At 37.9% G+C, this 20,898-nt stretch overlaps 1 protein-coding gene across 1 annotated transcript in view; it reads left to right on the plus strand.

The window, feature by feature from the left end:
• Positions 1 to 20,898, plus strand: part of LOC135216639 (chondroitin sulfate proteoglycan 4-like) — a 413,166-nt gene that overhangs the window by 127,297 nt on the left and 264,971 nt on the right.

Here is a 20,898-nt window from a genome sequence, read left to right on the forward strand (position 1 = left end):
TGAAAAAGATCCATGTATTCATTCTAACATTGACTGTTTCAGGTTACATATATTAAACTGAAGACGTATTTCAAGAGATTTAGAGATATTTGCCATGCATTCATAAAGGGTAAGGTAGACATAGTGTTAGGTAATATTAACTAAATGATAGTTTCCAAGCGTTCATAAAGAATAAGGTAGATATAATGTGAGGTAATATTACATAAATGAAAGCAGGAATGAGATATTTTGTAAAAATAACATAACGGTCCCTGAAACTGCGAAGATCTTTGGTAAAATGGTTTAACCTCGGCAGACAGGGTTTTGAACTTGTAACGTTAAAGTTTCAGTAACAGAATGTGACACTTATTTAAGCCTCTTGACACTTTGTACCCCAACGGAAGGGGTTGTGTACTTGTAATTTTAATATTTCAATGGAGAATACGACACTGTTTTTTTAAAGCTCTTGAACACAAGTTCTTCCAAATTCAGTTTCTTTGTATACGCTGAATCGTCAATTGGTATTCAAATTTCATACGAGCCCCGATAAAAGGATTATTGACTTGCAATTGTACACGAGAGAAAGAACATGTTTTTGGAGTCCCAGACCCTTTGTTGATAGATGGATATGTCGGCTGATTTGGTTGCACGAATATAATCTTGAGAAAACCTAAAGGAATACTGAGTTGGTCTGTCACTTTATATTTAGTGATATACAAGAATAAAAATGGCATTTTACTCGTTTACCGTGTACTTACGGTCAAATTCCCACCTTTCAGCTAGTCTTGACTGATAGACTGATTTATATAAGGTTCTGATTTTAAAAGATTGGCAGTCTCATGCGTCTTACTGGAGTTCTGCTAATGTGTATGTTACGGGCTGCCTTGGAGCAAGAGCCCGTGCTGGCATAAGTCCAGCTAAATCTAAAACAACAACTACTGCGTATATGGCATCCATTGTATTGCAACCTTGGTTGTGTCTGTCTGTAAAACAAGGTCTTCTAAAACATATCACTTCAATGTATAATCAATTCATTGATTTATTTATTTTTTATTTTTCATAATTTTACATTTTTTCTTTTTGTTGTTTCTTTTAACGTATATGAGCACTATATACTTTAAAACATAGCCAAGCCGTCCCTGATATTTTAACTTCATCCATAAGAAAAATTGTTTGTGAAAAGGATGCCACAATATACACACTTTCCTTTAAGACCCTTTTGTTTCTATGTTCTTTTAGGTAATGAATTATATACCTGGTAATGAGTCGACTTTAGTGAGTCCCATCTGGGATTAAGAAGACTTTACATGATCCACTTTATGCTGAAATATGAGCTGAGACTGTAAAGCTGATTCATTCAGTAACCATCCCTTGTCAAATATATATATATATATATATATATATATATATATATATATATATATATATATATATGTGTGTGTGTGTGTGTGTGTGTGTGTGTGTGTGTGTGTGTGTGTGTGTGTGTATGAATAACTTGGTCACGAAGTAAAGAGTCGTTCAGACCGAAAGATCTCGGCAGTTCTCGTGTTTTCGTTTTCCTCCGTGGCATTATCTTTATTTATATGTATGTATGCATGTTTGTGTTTGAGTATGTGTCTGTATGTATGCATGTAAGTTTGTATGTATATACTAAAGATCAGTGATTGCCCTACCAGTTCTGTGGAATGTGCGTGAATTCCAATATTGTGTCTAACATAGGATACTGAATCTCGGCCTTCTTTTTTTGATTATTGTCAAGATATTATCACCGTCCCTAAAGAAGACTAGAACGCAATCCGAAATGCATCAGACTTTTTTTACTTTTTTTTTTATTTCTGTGAGATAGCTTTGGCACGTGGATATTCAAATTTGAAAATAAGAATGATCTGTGTATCGCTCGGTTTGGTCTATACATAGATTTATGTTTAACCTGTTATCATAAGCGTGTGTGTGTATATATATATATATATATTAATATTATATATATATATATATATAATATATATATATATATATATATATGTATATATATATTTATCTTTTCATTATCTGCGACTACCGCTAGTGATTCTTCCACCTCCTCCTCCTCTACGTATTTCTTTATTTGATAATATGGGAAATTATGGGTATTCCCTCATCAGAGGCGATTATAATGCTGTGCATCGCGAGATTTATAAACGGTGAATAACTGAGCCACCAAAATATTGTAAATAAATGCATGAAACGGAACACAGCGATTTGAATGTAATTGATATTAAACCTGGAATAAGATAACGGACTTCATATGGATGTCTTACGTAGGTTAATTATTATTAAGGAGGATTACGATTCGGATATAAATTTAAAGGGGAAAAAATTTTTCATGTAGACAAAGACAAGTATAGACGACAGCTTGTTTGTGTAAAAGGGATATATTGAAGTGAGATGAGGCCTTTTAGAGAGTAAGTGAATTGTTTAACAGATGATGGGAATCATGTGAACGTCACGACTGCCTCTCTCTCTCTCTCTCTCTCTCTCTCTCTCTCTCTCTCTCATGTTTGCTCTCGACATCCCAACCCCCTAATTCCTCTTTCACTTATACGTTTTTTCTTTCATTGTCTTTCATTTTCTCTCTCTCTCTCTCTCTCTCTCTCTCCATCCGTCGCCCTAATTCCTCTTTCACTTATACATTTTTTCCTTCGTTATCTCTCTCTCTCTCTCTCTCTCTCTTTCTTAATCCCCAACGTCCTAATTCCTCTTTTACTTATATGCATTTCTCTCTCTCTCTCTCTCTCTCTCTCTCTCTCTCTCTCTCTCCCAACCGTCGTCCTAATTCCTCTTTTACTTATATAAAATTTTCTTCATTGAAATACTTGTCTTATCCTCTCTCTCTCTCTCTCTCTCTCATCTGACACACACTCTCTCTCTGTCGCTCGACCACAAGGGAACCTCAGACACAGAGCAGTCTTTGTGAGGAACTACACTCCAAAATGAGAGTAGAGACAAGGGAGTTCTTAGGCGAGAGAGGAGGGGGTAGGGAGTGGAGTGGAGTGTTGGCATCGTGGGTCCAACCAGACGGATGGTGGGATGGGAGTGGGAGGGGAGTTGGAGGGAGTGGGTCATGTTTTACTCCCCCATGGGAAAGGAGAGCTCATGGTTTTCTGGTCGTGAAAAAGAAGGGAAATAGAGACATGACGTTATTACAGTAATGGCCACGGTTTTGGTGTTTTAGATTTACTTACATGACGTTATTACAGTAATTGCTACAGCTTTGGTGCTGTAGGTTTGAATACATGACGTTTTTACAGTAATTGCTACAGTTTTGGTGTTATAGATTTAATTACATGATTTTATTACATTAATTGCTACATTTTTGGGGTTGTAGATTTAATTAGATGACGTTATTACAGTAATGGCTATAATTTTGGTGTTTTAGATTAAATTGTATGAAGTTATCACAGTAATGGCTGTAGTTTTGGTGTTGTAGATTTAATAGCATACCTTTATTACAGTAATGCTGCAGTTTTGGTGTTATAAATTTAATTACATAACGTTATTACAGTAATGCTGCAGTTTTGGTGTTATAAATTTAATTACATGACGTTATTACAGTAATGGCAACAGTTTTGGTGTTGTAGGTTTAATTATATGACGTTTACAGTAATGGCTATAATTTGGTGTCATAGATTTAATTACATGAATTTATCACAGTAATGGCCACAGTTTTGGTGTTATAGATTTAATTACATGAATTATGGTTATAGAATGTATATGATGATGATTATGATATATTTTGAAAGGAGAAAGAATGAATATTTCCTCGATAGGATGATAAATCTTTCAGAAATTCTATGTCGCGTATGAGCCAAGCTTTTAGTTAAACCATGATGTAAATTTTTTATTAACATTCTCTCAAAAATAGACAAAGTTATTGCCAATGCACTGCAAAGTGCTTCATTGAAAACTAATTGTTTATAGATGGGTATTAGCCAGGCTTTTAGTTGTTTTATGGTGCGAATGTTTATTAAAAACCTCTCACTCAAAGATAGATAAAATTATTGCCAATACACTTTTAAAAGTGTTTTATGGAAATGTAATCATCTTCGGGAAGATTGATATCATTTTGAATCATTGTTTATTTCATTGACTGTCAGTCTGTAAAACTTAGTCAGGGTGAATCACTAAATGACTTGACCAAGAAAAGACGACGTTGTACTACTTAATACAAGAGGTGGAGAGAGAGAGAGAGAGAGAGAGAGAGAGAGAGAGAGAGAGAGAGAGAGAGAGAAGGGAAGTGACACCTTTGTCTCTTTTTGGAATCGGGAAACAGAGGAAAGGCGAACTCTCTCTCTCCTCTCTCTCTCTCTCTCTCTCTCTCTCGTCCACAGGGCCATTCAAAAGGATATATTGATTAACCCAGAGACAAGGAGAAGCGGCTGCCAGTCGATGATGATGAATAAGATGGTTTCAGATGATAAGGGGTTTTTGGGATCGACAGGCAGCAGCAGCGCTCTCTCTCTCTCTCTCTCTCTCTCTCTCTCTCTCTCTCTCTCTCTCTCTCTCTCTTTGTGTGTGTGTGTACACGTTTCCTTGTCCTTTGGGAGATTTAAAGGATGAGTTGTTTTGGTAAAATTATAGACTTGCAATCTTGATTATTCTAAATTGACGGGGCAATCGATTCTTATCTGCTTCTTCTATTAAAATGCATTTGGTAAATCATTTTTGGACGTCTTTGTATCTTTCGCTATTTTTATCAGCATTTAATCTCTGTTCCCTCCTCTTCTTCTTCTTCTTCTTCTTTCTCTTCCTCTTCTTCTTCTCATTTTTATTGAATGGAAATCTCCTAGGAATGACAAGCACGCTATCGATATTCCATTATTTTCCCTTGTCCCACGAATTCTTACCTGCACCTTCTCCCCCTCTCATTCCATTCTCTTTTTCGAAAAGGGGAAAAAAAAGAAGACAGAAAAGGAAGGTTGTTATGGACTAAAATTCATATCTCTTATCTCTCTGTGCTATCGACTCATCCGTCATTGCCCCCGACATGATAAAAATATGTGATTTCGGCGCATTCATTTTCGCTCATTTTATTTCTCTCTCTCTCTCTCTCTCTCTCTCTCTCTCTCTCTCTCTCTCTCTCTCTCTCTCTCTCAGGTTTGTTGTATATAGTAAATTGTGAGTAGTAATGTAACTCATGCATCGAAATACATTTTATCCTTTGTAAGATACAGAATAGCCAATGTAAATATTGAACATAAAGATTATTATTATTATTATTATTATACTCTCTCTCTCTCTCTCTCTCTCTCTCTCTCTCTCTCTCTCTGACAAAATCATTAGGACACCGTGAAAGAACAGTAAAACCTACTTCTAGAGATAAGTGAGCACATGATGTCTCCTCGGATGGACTAACAAGTCTTTGGGACATCCTAATCCTTGTAACTCTCTCTCTCTCTCTCTCTCTCTCTCTCTCGGAGTTATCCCAGGTCTTTGTGTAATGATCACAGTCACCTAAAACACAGAGCTTTTTTTAGATTATATGTTCATCTTTGAAAGAAGCTTTGATGAAAGTTTTGAGAGGCTTCCCGTATTTACGGGCTGCTCTATGAGCAAGAGCCCGTGCTGGCATAAGGCCAGCTCAATCAGTTAACTCTTTCAGGTTTTCAAACATGATAACGTTGGTCTTAGTCTTAATTGAACTCGCTGTATTTTTTCTGCGCATGCGCATTGCTGAATCAACGGGATGAAAGGAGAATACATCCGTTTTTAACTCTCTCTCTCTCTCTCTCTCTCTCTCTCTCTCTCTCTCTCTCTCTCTCTCTCTCAGGTACTGATATCAGCAAGCTTTCTAAGTTCTCAGCCGACAATGTTATACTCGTAAGCAACCAGTAGCGAACGTGAACTGAGTTCATAATAATAGGAGTTGATGCTTTGTTTTCCTGTTTAAATTATGTAATTGCTTTTTCATTTAACCGCTTGCACCCCCCCCCCCCCCCCCCCCCCCCCCCGCTTACTCTTCGGCAACAGCATCCTCGTTACCTTTTAACCCCCAGTTCCAACCTCATGCATGATAAGCCTTTGCCTAGGATTGTTTATTTGTCTGTTAGAAAATAGTTTAAATGTAGTATAAGTTTTTTTAAGTTAAGTGCTTTCGATGATGTATTCGTATCCATTTTACTTTCACTGCCCTTTATTATCACTCAGTCGACTCTACAGTACTTTCAAAGTAACTATTTTAGCCTTTGTGGAGGACAACTCATAAGCTTTTCTCAAAGTCTTTTAGTGTTAACGAAGGATTACCAAGATTTCCGTTAACTACAAAAAAAAAAAAAAAAAAACAAAAAAAAAAAAAAAAAAAAAAAAAAAGCTTACTGTGGAGTTGTTCCCCCGAGGCTTTTTTTTTTTTGGGGGGGGGGGGGGGGTGGGGGGGGGGGGGGGTGTTACGGAAGAGTCTAAAGCCAGTTGTACCCAGGAGCTTACATAGAAACCGACTTAATAATATGCGTCTGACGTAATAATGCGATGAAGCCCATAATGAAATATTTATTTTTGTCAAAGTTCAGTTCCCATCTTTTTTATTTTATTTTTTTAATTTTTATTTTTTACTTACTTATTTTTTTGGGGGTAGTTCTGAAAGTTATATATCTTTGCTCTGAATTATGTTCACTTTTAGAACGTTCTTAATTTATCACATTTAGGTCAGAGAGCATTTGTTCTTTTTGGAGACAATGTTAAATGCAAGAAATTGGTGGGTCTACCGTTGTTTGAATGCCTACCACAATGACGTAGCAGATCACATTAACGTTTCTTGTAAAGCCACAATATATAGGCTATAGTTTGAATCCAAAATCAACATCTGACATGGGCGATTTTTCGACACATCGACGCTTAACGCATTAGGCTCAGAGGGTGGGGATGGTCTTAGGTTCTATATCATCTTAAACCCACTCTTCAATATCTTTTTTTTTTTCCTTCAACTAATTTTTAAAAAAAATAAATTAAGTCCTTAGGAACTTAAGGTTAAGGTAAAACAGTAGTAGGTTTTAAATAGAAACTTAAAGAAAGTGTTAATACTAAATATAAAGTCGTATAGAAGTAGGTCCTAGGTGAACCTACTTTTGAATGATATTGTGGAGAGGCGAAAAAAAGTGCATCACTTGCGCCTCAGTGGCGTTATCGGTATGGTCTTGGCCTGCCACCTCGGTGGCCGCTAGTTCGATTCTCGGACATTCCATTGAGGCGTGAGAGATGTGTATTTCTGGTGATAGAAGTTCACTCTCAACGTGGTTCGGAAGTCACGTCAAGCCGTTGGTCCCGTTGCTTAATAACCACTAGTTCCATGCAACGTAAAAACACCATCCAAACAAACAAACACAAAAGCGCTTCTCCAGGTATAGTGTGATACAGTAAGCAAAGCAGGACCTATATAATTACAGTCAGTTAAGCTTCTCAGAAAATGAATACAGTTACATCTTCCCCCTTCACCACACCTCCACATTGTCAGACTGGCAGGGTTAATCCTGGTGCTCTTACGAAATGGGCTCGCAAAGTAGATATGGATTGAAATTTAGGTCTTGTTAGCTGCGGATTTCGTCCGTCATAATCAGATATGGTATCCTTATCCGCATCAGAGGCTCGAGGATATTCCAGGAGTCTAAAGCCAACGTCACTGGAAGGCTGACTGGAAGAGGAGACTGTGACAGGTATTGAATTTTCGTGGCGTTAGAGCTTGCATTATTCTTTCGTCATTATATAATGCAAATAACACAAGAATATCTTGAGAGAAATAGCTGTTTATTGATGAAGTAATATGCTGTATTAGTTAAATTTTCGTTAGAAAAGGACTTCTATATTTTGTTTGTATTATGGCATTGTCTTTTGTTCAGTATTATGTCTTGAACACTTGATTATTCAAAGCAGTTTTTGCATATTGGCATTAATTTGCAAAATCCTATAAACTGAATCATAAGCTCTTCCAATATCCTCTCCTTCTGTTGTAGTAAGTTTAATCTTGCCTCATTATTTTTTATTTATTTTTTTTTAGTTAGTCTTCGAAGGCCCTCGGATGGATTATAAATAACTGCTCAAAATTTCCACTCTCTGCTGGAGTCCAGTGTAAAATTAACCTTTCCAAAATTAGCACATAAGCCGCTTACAGGAACTTAACCTCATCCTCATGGCTGGAAGGAAGAGGATTCAGCTGGAAAATGAGGCTCTCCCACTCCCCCCCCTCCCCTCCCCCCTTTCCAAATCCTAGACCCTCCCTCCTTCTCTCTTCTCCTGACTCCTCCATCCCTCCCTTCCACCTCCCACCCCTGGAAAGGAATTGGTCTTGTTCAATTCCCTTCCTCCCTGGCTACCGCTGGAACTCTGGAATTCTGGTTACACTTAAAACCTCAGGCAAGGATTTATGCGAGGCGACTTTTCAAACAAACACTCCAACGGTCACTTGAAAGCGCTTTTTTGCCGCACTTAGAAACAAATGCTTGTATTCAACATCCGGATAAATCATGCTTATATATGTTTAATAATGAACCGTTTCAATGAACTACTAAGTGTTTCAGCGTTACATTCGTACCTTCGAAAATTTATTTTGCACGTTTTTGTTTTAATCGTGGTATAGTAAACCGTTTCGCGTTAGCGTTTATAGCGCGTGAACGCAACCATGATCGAATTCTGTTGCTGCGTTGTAGACATTCTTTGTGTATATCCCTTTGAAGCTGGTTGAGAGGCGCTTACTTTATTCTTTTATTTATTTATTTACACATTCTTGTATTCCTGACTTAATTTATTTGGAGTTCGGCAGTAGGCCTTTGTCCACTTTTGTTTGTGAGCGCTGCACACACGTTTATATATAATATATATATATATATATATATATATATTATATATATATGTGTGTGTGTGTGTGTGTGTGTATGTGTGCGTGTGCGTAATCCATATAAATAAGGTTCATCTTCTGATTATATTATATATATATATATATATATATATATATATATATATATATATATATATATATATATATATATATGCAGGGTGTCCCCAATAAAAATAATACACATTTTAAATAATTGTATACTGGGTGTTTATCATAATTTTATTAATTCAAAAATGTAAAAATTTTTACAAGTATAATTTTATTGTTTTTTTTTTTTCACTGCCTGTTCTAAAACTGACAGCGCGAAGCAATGGAATCGCACATGCCATGAAACAATTCCCTTGGTATTTGGGCGCATTCATGTTCAATGGCTTCTCTCAATTCAGAGACTGTTGCAGGTTTCATGGCGTAGACCTTGTCTTTTAGGTATCCCCATAAGAAAAAATCTAGTTGTGTGAGGTCTGGTGAACGGGGAGGATATTCAACGAAACCCCTTCGTCCAATCCACCTGTTTGGCAAGATCTCATCAAGGAAAGATCTAACATCGCGATGGTAATGTGGGGGTGCTATTTACAATTATTTAAAATATAGTCAAAATGCAATGAAAAAAACAATAAAATGATACTTGTAAATATTTTTATATTCTTGAAATAATAAAATTATAAACAAACTCCAAGTTTACAATTATTTAAAATGTGTATGCATTCTTTTGGGACACCCTGTGATATATATATATATATATATATATATATATATATATATATATATATATATATATATATATATATATATATATGTTTGTTTGTTTGTGTTTGTCTGTGTGTATCCCTATTATTAGTACTTGCCTTCAGCAAGTACTAATAATAGGGAGAGAGAGAGAGAGAGAGAGAGAGAGAGAGAGAGAGAGAGAGAGAGCAAGGAATGTCACGAGAGCTCCGGACCCTCGACTCTACCCTTAGTTTCCAACTTAACATGGGAAGGGATCAGTGAGGAATCCACAACAAGTTATAAATTCGGCCTAAGACCAGTACCTTTTCACCTTTGTGATTCATGACTACGTGGGCAAGGGCTGAGTCTTCTCTCTCTCTCTCTCTCTCTCTCTCTCTCTCTCTCTCTCTCTCTCTCTCTCTCTCTCTCTCTCTCTCTCAATGGTTGGTATATTTACATAAAAGGGAGAATACTTATGCTGGTCCAGTGTCAGGATCTGAAGGAGGTATTAGGTAGAAACTGGGACAGGACCTTCGATAATGATCATTATCATGGCTAAGCTGTAAGATATGATAATGATTCTTATGTTGGAGAACTTCTTAAGATGTGATAGTGATTCTTAAGTAGGAGACCGTCATGAAATATTTTATGATGCTACCCTCCGTAAGAATCATTATCGTATTTTATGATGTGCTCCTCCGTAAGAATCATTATCATATGTTATGATGTGCTCCTCCTGTAAGAATCATCGTTATCATATTTTATGAATCTTATAGAGTAGTTCATTATAAAATATAATATTGATTCTTAAGAAGGTACACGTCATAAAATATGGTAATGATGACTCTTCCTGAGGGGAACGTCATAAAATGATAATGATTCTTACGGAGTAACACATCATAAAATATGATAAAGATTCCTACGGTAAAGCACATCATAAAATATGATAACGATGCTTACGGTAGAACATGATAATGATGGTTCCTAAGGGAGGAGCACATCATAAAATATGATAATGATGATTTTTACCAGAGGAGCACATCATAAATTATGATAATTATGAATCTTATGGAGGAAAACATCGTAAAATATGAAAATGATTCTTACGGAGGACAGCATCATAAAATATGATAATAATGTTTCTTACGGAAGAGAACATCATAAAATATGATAATGAATCTTGCGGAGGAGCACATCATTAAATATGATAATGACTCTTACGGAGGACAGCATCATAAAATATGATAATAATGATTCTCACGATAGAGCACATCATAAAATATGATAATGATTCGTACGGTAGAGCACATCATGAAATATGATAATGATTCTTACGGAGGGTAGCATCATAAAATATGATAATGATGATTCATATGGAGGAGAAGATCATACTGCATTGCATTAGAAGAACGTGAAGTCATTGCATGGTGAAGTGGATGGTGATGTTGATAATGGTAAAGGAAAAATTAAAGCGTTGTATTTAACGATAATGTCAAAGGGAAAGATTATGGACTTTTCAACATGAGAAGGAAAGTATTAATGAGTTAATGATGATGAAAGGACACTTGATTATTAAGAGAAAAATAGGAAAATTGTTTATGTACTTTTGACGGTAATACTTTGGAAAATAGTGGCTAATATGTCGTAAATTATAATTATAATTATATTATTATATATATATATATATATATATATATATCTATATATATATATATATATATATATATATATATATATATATGAAGACCCCAGTAACTTTGAGTCGGGTAAACACAAAGGAAACTGAACCGAAGGACCGGAGGAGAGAGAGAGGAGAGAGAGAGACGAGAGAGAGAGGAGAGAGAGAGAGAGAGGAAGAGAGGGAAAAATGAATCCAAGAGTAGGTGGGGAGGTTAGAGAGAGAAAGAGAAAAATAAAGGAAAAAGAAAGGTAGGAGAAAGCGGAGAGGAAGGAGAAGAGAGGGGAAAAAAAAGGAGAAAGGTTATATAAAAGGTGAAGGACGGTGTCATAACAGGCCGAAGGGATGGTCGGATAAAACAGGTGTAGATGTATGGATATTGAAGGAGGAAAACATAAAAAAAAGGATAAAATGTTGGAGCAAAGGACAAATAATCCGTATTTTAGAAGACTACAGACCAGAGGGTGAACCTGGCGGTAGTGGATGCAACAAATGATCATACATTTTGTTGTATATTTTTACGTCTTTACCTTTTTTTCAGTGCTTTTGGCGACTTTGTATTTTGTGTATAATTCTGTTTTTTTTTTTTTTTTTTTGTTTTTTTTTTTTTTTTTTGTTTTTTTTTTTTTTTTTTTTTTTTTTTTTTTTTAATTTCATAATTTGAAAAATACTTCCTTCATCGTATGTTCATAAAAAATACAACCTAAATAGTGGGTTAACAGTGTGTTAGTAGGCGCCCCCGCCCCTCCCCCCCCCTTCTCTCTCTCTCGTCACTCTAAGACCTCTCTCTCTCTATCTCTCTCTCTCTCTCCTCTGCATACTCATGCTTCGTGCCTCTTATGATTTTATCAACTACGACGAAAGAAACCGAAAACAAACAAGAGCGAAACTGACCATAGCGAGGTCTTAAAAAGGTCTTCGCGTCAGTGTTTGTTTATTTCTGAACTGTATCGTTGAGTTGATGCCTGAAATCGTCGTTTGTTTGGTTGTTTGTTTGTGCGGGCGAAGTTTTTAAAACGCCCAAAACGTGGACGTGACCCAGCTTAGTTAGCATTTCGGCGCTCTTAGAAACAAGCTTTGCGTGAGGTATGCCCGCCCCGCCGGTCCTCTTGGAAGCATTGTTGAGTTGCCAAGTAGCGCTTTCTCTTCTTCGGTTGTGATGAATTGGAAGCAGCTGTATATATAGTAGTAGGAGGGAGGAATGTGTCTCGGACTTTTGAGGGAAATAAGGGAAATTATTGTTATTATTATTATTTTTATTATGGTATCCGAGGTACAATCACGTTCTGGTAAATGAAGGAGAGGTAAATAAGGGAAATATTATTATTATTATTATTATTATTATTATTATTTAGGAAGCAGACCCTCTCTCAAGCATACTTTATTAAAAGTAATGGCTACTTCAGCAGCGTTACACTTGTAGAGATTCTTCTCTATTTTGCGAATAGCGGCTTTTTCCGTGCTACTTAAACAGGCTAGTAGAGCGCCTATAGAGGTCATGGTAAAATACAGGGTCAAAATAGGTGTATATATTTGAATTTTACAGATAAACTATGATACCATAGTCATCAAAGTCATTAACGATTTTCTCTCTCTCTCTCTCTCTCTCTCTCTTTCTTAAAAGCGAGCTTTCGTCTGGAGCTGCCAGACATCCTCGGGCTGGGAAGCTGAGGGTGGACTGATCTTGGTGCGGTGTCCGTCCTCCTTATATCTGTGGCTGACAGCAGGGGGTCTGCCCCATGCTTGTCTCCCTTATTGGCTGGTGGCGGTGAGTCATTGTTTTCATTTCATGTTGGGCTGCCATGAGCCAGGTCTCAAGCCACTTTCTTCGGGCCGATGGTTGCGTTGCAGCATATCCTGCAGCCGCCTGGACCTCCTAAGCGGCGCTGTAACATTGATGGGCGTTGCGCTACGCTGTGGGACGTCACGGCTACTTTGATTTCCATCGGCTGCAGGAGTACCTCGTTCGGGGGCGTTGTCATCCATAGAGTTGTCATGATCGGTGGTGTCATTGTTGGTGGCAGGTCTTCTCATACTCGTAGGGAGGAGAAATTCTTCCTGCGTCGTATTCAGATTACGTTTTATTTTGCTGGAGAGTAGCGCCTCCAGCAGGCGCAACCGACGGGCATCAGGGGCCTTCCCGATGATCTTCGTTTCTGTTTATGATGACATCTCGGGAGATGGCCTCGTGATGTTTGGTGCGGGCGTGATTCTTTATAGCCCCCATCTTGGGCGTGGCACGAGAGTCTCTTCGACAGTCGCATGGTAGTCATACCTACGTAGGCGCCGCTGCATTCGCGGACTGGGCATGTATACTGGTACACTACATGCGTCTGCTTCAGGGGTTCTCGTGCCTGTGGAGAGGAGGGGTTATTTTTTCATAAAAAAGATCGCGCGTCCTCCGATTCGTAATATATGATTAGGTCGATATTCTTGGTGTCGTCAGTCGGGGATACATTATCAGAAATAATTTTCTTAATGGCGTCCTCTTCTTCACGGTAATGGGAACTCAATGAAGGCTTTGTAGTACAGCTTGATATTATCCTGGGGGCGGGGCTTGCGGGCTCTCACTACCGTACCATTTCTCCAGGGCTGTGCGGACTTCCTTGCTGATTAATTTATTTGAGTACCCGTTATTCACAAGTACTTGGGAGGCGCGGTCGAGTTCCTGGTGAGTGTCCTGCCAGGTTGAGCAGTGGGAGAGGGCCCTCCTGACGAAGGCCCTGACGGTGGTGCTTTTGAAATCTGGCGGGGCACCTCGCTGTCTCCGTTGAGGCAAAGTCCTAAATTGGTTTTCTTTGTGTAGACTGAAGTACAGAGACCGTCTTCCGTCTTGCTTACAAGGACGTCGAGGAAGGGGAGCCGATCGTCGGAGCTGCGTTCGACTGTGTAGTTCAGCACACTACACTGCTGAAATGCTTGACGGAGGGCTTCTACCTCATCCTCGGCGTCGACTTGCACAAAGATGTCGTCAATACAACCGTCCAGCATCTGCGGGGTTGCTTGCAATACCTGGCAAAAGGACTCCCGTTCCTCCACGGTGCCCATATAAAAGTTAGCGAAGAGAACAACCCCCAGTGGGGAGCCCATCGCCACGCCGTCCTTTTGGCGGAACATCTGGCCACGGTGGGTGGAGAAAGGGGCCTTCTTCGTGCATATCTCCAGCAGCGTACGGAGCGAGGCTTCCGGTATGTTGAGGGGCGCCGTCGACTGATTCCTGTAGACACGATCAAGGATTATATCTATGGTTTCGTCGACAGGCACGTTCGTAAATAGGGACTCTACATCCAGCGAGGCGATAATCCCGGTACCAGGGGCGTCCTTTCTCCACCCACCGTGGCCAGATGTTCCGCCAATGAAAACAAGACTCACCGCCACCAGCCAATAGGAGACAAGCATGGGGCAGACCCCCTGCTGTCAGCCACAGATATAAGGAGGACGGACACCGCACCAAGATCAGTCCACCCTCAGCTTCCCAGCCCGAGGATGTCTGGCAGCTCCAGACGAAAGCTCGCTTTAAGAAAGAGAGAGAGAGAGAGAGAAAATCGTTAATGACTTTGATGACTATGGTATCATAGTTTTATTTTCTGTAAAATTCAATATATACACCTATTTTGACCCTGTATTTTACCATGACCTCTATAGGCGATCTACTAGCCTGTTTAAGTAGCACGGAAAAAAAGCCAGCTATTCCGCAAAATAGAGAAGAAATCTCTTACAAGTAGTAACGCTGCTGAAGTAGCCATTACTTTTAATAAAGTATATTATATTATTATTATTATTATTATTATTATTATTATTATTATTATTATTATTATTATTATTATGGTATCCGAAGTACAATCACGTTCTGGTAAATGAAGGGAAGGACTGAGTTTTGTCGTTTTTATAATAATACGACCTAATAATGACACGTGCATAGAAAATGGCATTTGGCTAACATCGGTACCGGCCACTAAAAGAATTCTGATTTTGCACACACACACACACACATATATTTTTTATATATATATATATATATATATATATATATATATATATATATATATATATAATATATAAAGGTGTAAAGCCACGAAGGAAAGATAAACAACGGAGATTTTGCAAGACCTTACGACTCAACGTCCTTTACTTAGCAGACAAATCTTTCCTTCGTGGCTTATACCTTTATTTATGGATTTATCATGTTCCAAACTTTTGTGATTCAATTAGACATACATACATACATATATATATATATATATATATATATATATATATATATATATATATATAAAGGGTGTAAGCCACGAAGGAAAGATAAAACAACGGAGATTTTGCAAGACCTTTCGACTCAACGTCCTTTACTTAGCAGACAAATCTTTCCTTCGTGGCTTATACCTTTATTTATGGATTTATCATGTTCCAAACTTTTGTGATTCAATTAGACATACATACACTACATATATATATATATATATATATATATATATATATATATGTGTGTGTTGTGTGTGTGTGTGTGTGTGTGTGTGTGTGTGTATGCATGTATAATGTATGTATACTATTTATATATAAACATATATGTATATACATTTATATTATATATGTGTATATTTATGTATGTATATGTATGCTTATGCTTATGTTGTGTGTCTGCGTATTCCATCGGGCAGGTACCACATACGCGCAAGCTTAGCCTACTTAACCAGAGAAATATTACTTTGAAGCTACAAGTGACGGCGTGCATGCAAACACGCGAAAAGCTGCCTGCCTGCATGCATGCATGCATGCGAGTATTCAGAGAAGGTAAAAGCGGCCGAGCTTAACCTTTTGTATGCGCAAGGCAGAGCCTGGCTTACTTGCTCCTAATAGGCTCCACCTGAAAAGTTTATCGTAACAAGTAACGTCTTCGGAAGAAGGCTTCTTCGGTGGTGCACTCTTTTCCAGACTTTTATATAACTTTTAAGAATCCTTTTGTTTAGCCTTCAGGGGATGAAAGGAAGAAGATCGGGGGCACGGGATTAGAGAGAGAGAGAGAGAGAGAGAGAGACGAGAGAAAGAGAGAGATGGAGATTATTATTTATTTTAGTGACACGACAGAGGGACGGAGAGAAACGAAGGAGTTAAAATTTCATATTTTTACTATTTGTATTTATTTATTTATTTATTTTTGTGGGGAACGGGATTAGAGAGAGAGAGAGAGAGAGAGAGAGAGAGAGAGAGAGAGAGAGAGAGAGAGAGAGTGGAAAAGACGGACAGAGGGACGGAGAGAAACGAAGGAGTTAAAATTTCATATTTTTACTTTTTGTATATATATTTATTTATTTTTGCGGGGAGAGAGAGAGAGAGAGAGAGAGAGGAGATGAGAGAGAGAGAGAGAGACGGAGAGAAATGAAGGAGTTAAAATTTCTATTTTTACTTTTTATTTTTTTATTTTTTTACGTAAGATATTGACAGCTATAAGGCACATTCTCGGGGACTGACGGAAAGGTAACAGTTAATATGCGGTGTTTTATTTAGTCATTCACATTTGAATTGCTTCTTTTTTAACGTTACATAAGGTATTGACAGCTGTATGGCACTTTCTCAGAGACTGACAGAAAAAAAAAAAACGGGCAATATATTCCGTGTTTTATCTAATCTTCTTTTTATCATCTAAGATGTCCGCAGGCGATATCGACAACTGAATGGTCTCTTTTACTTTTTATTTTATTTTACATTGCATAAGGTATTGACAGCTATAAGGTACTTACTCTCATATGAAAAAATTAAATAAATAAAACAGATAATATTGCTAGTTTTAGTTAATCTTTTTCATTTAAATTACTCGCAGACGGTATTGACAACTGTAGGTTACTATTTCACAGAGTGAACAGCCAGACTGTCTTGAATTATATTTTAAGTATTTATTTTTTCCTTTTTCCCCACCCCCCATTTTTTCCTAGTCACAAAAGATATCGACATCTGTAGTGTACTATTTCACAGTCGACGTAAATAACTCCAGATTTCCTAAGTAGTTTGGGAACTGAATCTCTCTCTCTCTCTCTCTCTCTCTCTCTCTCTCTCTCTCTCTCTCTCTCTCTCTTAAATATCAAAAGTAGTCTAGGAACTGGATCTTTTGACCATATTCCTCTCTCTCTCTCTCTCTCTCTCTCTCTCTCTCTCTCTCTCTCTCTCTCTCTCTCTAAATATCATGAGTAGTCTAGGACCGAACTGATTCCTTTGACCATATTTCACGTGACTCTCTCTCTCTCTCTGTCTCTCTCTTAAATATCAAAAGTAGTCTAGGAACTGCATCTTTTGACCATATTCCTCTCTCTCTCTCTCTCTCTCTCTCTCTCTCTCTCTCTCTCTCTCTCACTGAGTGGGTGGAGCAAGAGAGCTAAAGCGTTCTGTCAACGACTCTGCTTATATATAGACTTCCTTACGCCAGACCAGAACGGAAGTGAGAGAAGAAGAAAAAAAAATGGGACCGGGGACTGGTGTGCAGCTGAGGGGTAAGGAATGAGAGAGAGAGAGAGAGAGAGAGAGAGAGAGAGAGAGAGAGAGAGAGAGAGAAAGTTTGTAGAGTTGGTATTAGCAATACATCCCAATTATGTTCAGTTAAATATCTAAGGACAGAGAAGAGAGAGAGAGAGAGAGAGAGAGAGAGAGAGAGAGAGTTTGTAGAGTTGGTATTAGCAATACATCCCAATTATGTTCAGTTAAATGTCCATGAAAATAAGAATTTGAACTAAGGACTGAGAGAGAGAGAGAGAGAGAGAGAGAGAGAGAGAGAGAGAGAGAGAGAGAGAGCTTGTAGAGTTGGTATTAGCTTAGCAATGCATCCCAATTCTGTTTAGTTAAATGTTCATGAAAATAAGAAAAATCAGTATGAATTGAGCTAAGGACTGAGAGAGAGAGAGATAGAGAGAGAAGGAACTTGTCTCTTGGTATCAGCAATACATTAAAGTTCTGTTTTCTTAAGTGTATAAGAAAACAAGAGAAAACCAGTATGAATTGAACTGAACGCGAACATTGAACTCGAGGGGAACATTTATTGTCAACGTAACAGACGAGGAATCGCAAGAACGCGGTGTATGTAGCGAACATATTTAAGATTTCAAGCGTTACTTAGTCGGACAATTAATCGAATTAGCTTTCTTTGTTGCTTTTTATCGTCAGTGGCAGCTTGCAGTTTGTCTCCTTGCCCATTTTAGGCAGATAAGAACAAACATGTTCCAATTGTCTATGACTGTGTGATTGTGAGAGAATTGTAAAACATGTCATAGAATATTGTTAGTGTGTGATGGTATGTATGTGTTTGAGAGAGAGAGAGAGAGAGAGAGAGAGAGAGAGAAAAGTAAAACATGTTCCAGTTGTTTGTGACTGTGTTTGTGATGGTATGTATGTATGTATGTGTTTGAGAGAGAGAGCGAGAGAGAAAGTAAAACATATTCCAATAGTTTGTGACTATTTGTGATGGTATGTATGTGCTTGAGAGAGAGAGAGAGAGAGAGAGAGAGAGATATTCCAATAGTTTGTGACTGTGTTTGTGATGGTATGTATGTATGTATGTGTTTGAGAGAGAGAGAGAGAATAAGACATATTCCAATAGTTTGTGACTGTGTTTGTGATGGTATGTATGTATGTATGTGTTTAGAGAGAGAGAGAGAGAGAGAGAGAGAGAGAGAGAGAGAGAGAGAGATAAGAAGATAACGGTGACAAACGACAAAGATGATAAGAGAGGAAGTAAATTCTGAAGAGGATACAGCAGGAAAGGGGAGGGAAGTGTTGTACTCACTGAGAGAGAGAGAGAGGAGAGAGAGAGAGAGAGTGAGTAAGGGCACTGAGGGGAGAGAGAGAGAGAGAAAGGTCCACACACACACACATACAGCACATGTGGGGCAAGACGTGGGTGACAAGGGGAAAAAGGAAGTGGCGAGACGCCCCTCTCGAGTGAGAGGGGAAAGAAGTAAGGAGGAAGTATGGTAGTAGATGGCAAGTCGCGAAAGCGTCATAGAAGAGCGTTGTTGGGTGTGGCGGAGAAAGAGAGAGAGAGAGAGAGAGAGAGAGGTAATAAAATTTGTGCCCCCCTTTTTACTCTCGTTTTTCTTCCTCTCCTCCTTCTTCTGTCGGGTATTAAAAGTACACCGTTCGGTCCAATTGATAAAAATCCTACAAAACTCTTTGTCTCGTCATTTTTTGCCTTATACATAAAGCAAGGGAAATCGCTTTAGGTATATTTATATAACGGTGAAATTCAATTTACTGATTTCACGAGCGGTGGAAAACATCGTTTTTTTAAATTTATTTTTTTTATGTCCGTCGACGAATGATACATTTAATTACCATTTTACTGTACTGTGTATTTTCTTGTCAGTGAATTTGAGTGACGCTATTTGATTTTTAGCGTGGAAAAGGTGTGTGGCTTTAAAATGCGATGCTCATTTTTTAATTTACCGTGTACTAAAGGTGTCCCCCCCCCCTTTTTTTTTTCGTGATTATTACTGGAAAGCTAGTTTTGTTCACAGTTTGGTGTACTTGATATCGACTTGAAGTAAAAAAAAATTTTATGACAATAGAATCTTAGAGATAACTGGGATGACAGTAGAATCTGCGAGATAACTACTTGCAGATGGCAAGCTGTGGGTTTGCGTTTGAATAACAGTAGACTATTCGAGATAATACCTTTTGGATGACAGTAGAACCAGCGAGATCATTTTTTTTCTTGACAGGAGGATGTACGAGATAACACCTTGTAGGTGACAGTAGAATTTCCGAGATAACACCTTTTGGATGACAGTAGAATCAGCGAAATCATTTTTTTCTTGACAGGAGAATGTACGAGATAACACCTTTTACATGACTGTAGAATTTCTGAGATAGCACCTTTAGATGACAGTAGAATTTTCGAGATAACACCTTTTGGATGACAGTAGAATCAGCGAGATTTTTTTGTTCTTGACAGGAGAATTTACGTGATACCACTCTTTAGATGACAGTAGAATTTCCGAGATAACACCTTTTGGTTGACAGTAGAATTTTCGAGATAACACCTTTTGGATGACAGTAGAATTTGCGAGATAACACTGACTAGAATCAGTGAGATAAAAATAATTTTTCTTGACAGGAGAATGTAAGAGATAACACCTTTTAGATAACAGTAGTAAAATTTCCGAGATAAGCCCTTTAGATGAGAGTAGTAGAAATTCCGAGATAACACCGTTTGGATGACAGTAGTAGAATTTCCGAGATAACACCTTTTGGATGACAGTAGTAGAATTTCCGAGATAACACCTTTTGGATGACAGTAGTAGAATTTCCGAGATAACACTTTTTAGATGACAGTAGTAGAATTTCCGAGATAACGTTAACCTTTTGGATAACAGTAGAATCAGCGAGATAACAATTTTTTCTTGGCTGGAGAATGAACGAGATAACACCATTTAGATGACAGTAGAATGTGTGAGATAACACCTTTTGGATGACAGTAGGATCTACTAGATAAATTTTGGGTAACGGTAAAATCTGCAGGATCAGAATCTTCGAAATAACTATGGGATGCCAGAATATAACCTTTGTGATAACAACAAAGGAAGAGACAGAACTCTCAAAAAAAAAAAAAAAAAAAAAAAATCAAAAAAAAAAAAAAAAAAAAAAAAAAATCCTGGAACAGAGAAACCGTTCCAGATAAAGACATCAAAGGCAG

Source organism: Macrobrachium nipponense, chromosome 6 (genome assembly GCF_015104395.2).
Source record: "Macrobrachium nipponense isolate FS-2020 chromosome 6, ASM1510439v2, whole genome shotgun sequence".
Lineage (NCBI taxonomy): Eukaryota > Metazoa > Arthropoda > Malacostraca > Decapoda > Palaemonidae > Macrobrachium > Macrobrachium nipponense.